This window comes from Acyrthosiphon pisum, chromosome A1 (genome assembly GCF_005508785.2).
Source record: "Acyrthosiphon pisum isolate AL4f chromosome A1, pea_aphid_22Mar2018_4r6ur, whole genome shotgun sequence".
Classification (NCBI taxonomy): domain Eukaryota; kingdom Metazoa; phylum Arthropoda; class Insecta; order Hemiptera; family Aphididae; genus Acyrthosiphon; species Acyrthosiphon pisum.
The window spans coordinates 26,422,323-26,426,289 of record NC_042494.1 but is presented as its reverse complement, the minus strand read 5'-3'; positions in this window follow the sequence as shown (position 1 = coordinate 26,426,289).

The window sequence follows — 3,967 nt, the reverse complement described above, 5'->3', positions numbered from 1 at the left end:
AATACATAGGCACAATTTTTTTTTATAAGCATTTGAAGTTAAAATCTTGACAAAATTTACCAAATTTAAAATTGAATAATTATTTTGTAGTTAAAAATTTATAAAATGTTCAACTTTTATATCTAAGGATTGAAAATTTAAAACAAGATTCCACGTAAATATTTAATTCTGTTACCAAAAATTCTAAGAAATACATAAGCACAGTTTATTTTTATAGTAATTTTAAGTTCAAATTTAGACAAAATTACATATTAAAAAACCTGGAATAAATATTTTATTTATTTTGTTGTGATTGTAATGATTGTATAATATTATTTGTGGGTACTTTAAATTTCTAAAGTATACTATTATATATCTATGATAGTACCACGGTTTGTTGTTGATGTATAACGCGTTACCTGATGGATATTGTGATATGATTAATTTGGAATTTATTATTTATACCTATTATAGGTCAATTTTTATTTAATACTATAGATAAGTATACCTATAATAGGTATACCTAACTGTCTCCGCTCAGAATCGTTTTTCTTATACAGTGATATTATATCATTGAATTCAAATTTAATACTATCCATTATACAATGACCCACTTGTAACCTACTGTACAGCAGAGCGACATTCACTTACCCACCTTTTTTAATATTAATTTTAATTTTAATTATGATTCGAAAAAGTTCATATTTTCAAGTTTTTAATAATTACAGTTCACAATAATATAAAATTTAGTTTTTACAAAGTGCTTCATAGGATCTATAGACAATTTTGTGGTGCGTTCAAATTTTTTTTCAGAATCAAAATTGGACAACCTTAACTAATTTTAATTTTGTCAATACTTTAGGTCTTTTCAGTTAAAATTGACGGCTGAAATTAACATACCAATTTCTATATATAAATATTTATTGCTTCATAATATAATTAGCATAAATTACCTAGTAATTGTTTCACTGATCCTCCACTCAGAATATTTTTTTATTGAATGCAATCATTGCATTAAAATCGAATATTGTAATAATAATACATTATCCTGTCTGAGGGGCGAGGAAAGAAGGGACGATGGACGTACTTCCAACACTGCTGGTATACTCCACCACGCTGCACTTACCCGATTTTTTATTTTAGATTCTGAGCAGTGAGTGGAGTGATAATTTCCACATAAGTTATGAAAATAAATTAAAAAGAAATTAAAGAATAGTAAAAATACCGTCCCTTTTTTGTTTATATTCATTAATTTTTTTTAATCTGTATCAAAAACAGGGTATAGAGGAGTAGGTAAGAGAAAACCTTCGTCCTTCACGATTGAGCATAAAATACCTTTTTTTACAAGCAAATTCGTCGGCATATCAAAGGATATAGAAATACTAAAGAAAACCTTTATGATTGAGTATAAAAAAATAAGCCAATAATACAAAACAATATAATGGTAAAAGTTAAAAAATAACAGGGTACCTATTTATTGACTTTTATTCGATTGCTAATTATTTTATACTTTTACAAATTTACAATTCTTTGTCTCCTTTTATAAAACAATTTGTGCAGGTACTGTGTATTATTTATACATTTCATAAAATTAAAATTAAATAAAACTTTATTTAATGCTCTGACATAATATGTGAATGACTTTAATATTATGTAATATCGAATAATCACTGCATACATTGAATATTTGAATTATTTCTATAATGATTTAGGAACAGTTATTTGTCATGATAACTTTAATGATCATTCTAAATATTTTCCCAGAACTCAATATTTATAATCAAAACTTTACGTTTATAACGGCCAGTATTACGGATAAAACTGCCTAATATTTGTAATATTTATTGCTTCATTGCGGAACTAATTTATTAATCGATAATATTGTCGATAAAGCTGGGCTCGGCTGGTGGCTCAGGAGTCATGGCTAGTTGCTTATGGTTCATATAACTTATAAGCTTGGTGGCTTGGTATCATAATAATTTATTTGTGTAAAATAATAAATTAAACAATTTTGGCTTGAATGTGACAATGTCGCATAAAATATTCTTTGCTTAATCGTGTTGCTAAAAAGGTATAGATACGGATTAAGATATACTTATTATTATATTAAGTACCTACCTAATATCATTGGCTATAAATATACTAGAACATATTTATAATCAACGGTAGTATGCTCAACCGCGTTTTTACAGTTTTTTGAGCGGTTGAGGTATAAATGTAGGTATAATATGATATTAATATACTCTGGGCCGTCCTAACGATTTACGGGGTCCAGGGAAGAGTTAAAAGGGGCCTAAATTTCATTATCGTCAGTTGGCAGTTGCATATATTATGATATATAGGTATAAAGTATCAACGCGAAAATAAACTTAAAAATCTAGTACCTTGTACCTACAACAATATGAATAAGTAAATTAATTAATAACACAATATATACGATTATACGACACAGTCACACAGATAAAGTTGTTTCCTATGCGTTGTGGAATTTTGGTAATTCTACTATAAATACCGAGGGAGTGGTTCTATCTCGCGCAAAACATTTTTTGCTATGTTGTACATTTGTGAGACGGAGACAACTAATACCTACGGGTATAGCGTGTCCTCTTATGGCTCTTAATAATATATTATAGTTCGCAACACGCACACATGACAACGAACTGATCGGTGCCCAGTGGCATTGTACTATTTATATCAAAATATGCAAAAAAATAATATTTTAGTAAATGGAACGGGTTCCTATTCACTCGCAGTCTCGGTTTTACTAATACCATAAGCTCTATTCACTTCTGTTCACACGTGTGATAATAGTTTATAGTACGAGCGACAAGTACTAATAAGTAATAACAAGTACTACGCATCGTGCAGTGGCGTAGACAAGTGAGGTACTGAGGTGACGCGGGGGGGTCAGATCACCCCCATTGGCTTATTATTAACTTAGTAAAAAGTTTTTAGATGGTGGGGGATTTTCCAATTTTCCCATCCCATTTAGTCATGTTGTTTTTTTTTATCCCCCTTTTCAGAAATCATGTCTACGCCACTGGCATCGTGTAAACTAGGCACTAGGAATAACTCATTTTAAGTACATACCTACGTTTTACGTCACCGACAATAATAATATGACTTTATTAAATTTTATATTTTATATCCACTAAAATAGTCAAAACAAGAATCCAGAAATACCTACTACCTACTATCAAGTACATGTAGATTCTAATATTCTATTAAATAATGTCATACCTACAAAAATTTCTATTAAGTTTTGTGTGGCGCAAACTACAACCTTAAAGAGTGGCGAAAATTACCAAAATGCATTTTTAGATGTGGTGCAAATTACATATTATATACATAATATTATAAGTCCACAAAGAACTCCAACGCCTCCATTACGGTAAAACAATACATTATTACCAATAATGATTGATACACAAACTGGAGATTTAAAATTAACCATTCAAAATCTATTCATACAGCGCAGAGGCGGATATGAGGGGGGGGGGTGACGTGGCGATTACAGCGCAGAACAGTTTTTTCTGTGTTGTATACATATTTTGTAAGACGGAGACACCACAATGTCATGGAGTAGCGGGTGTAGCGTCCTCTTAATATTTGAGCTTATTATAAAATATTTTTGTTTAAACTCTCTCATTTATAATTTAAAGCAGATTTTTAAAATTAATGTATATTTTAAAATGTTTAGTGTGTATTTTACCAATTTTACTTCCTATAACTTTCCTGCCTAGCTGATAATCATATTATGCTTTCCTGCTTTTGACATTTTGCTTATTTCTTTGTTTATTAGATTAAAAACGTGGATGAGGTCACGCATGGGTGAGGAAAGATTAACTGGCTTAGCTTTACTCAATACTCATAGTGATATAAGCATTGATATGGAAAAAATCATTGACAGATTGTCAAAAAAAAAATGTCTACAAGCAAGTCAAATTAAATATTTTACGAGCGTTTGAAATTCATATTTTTATAACAT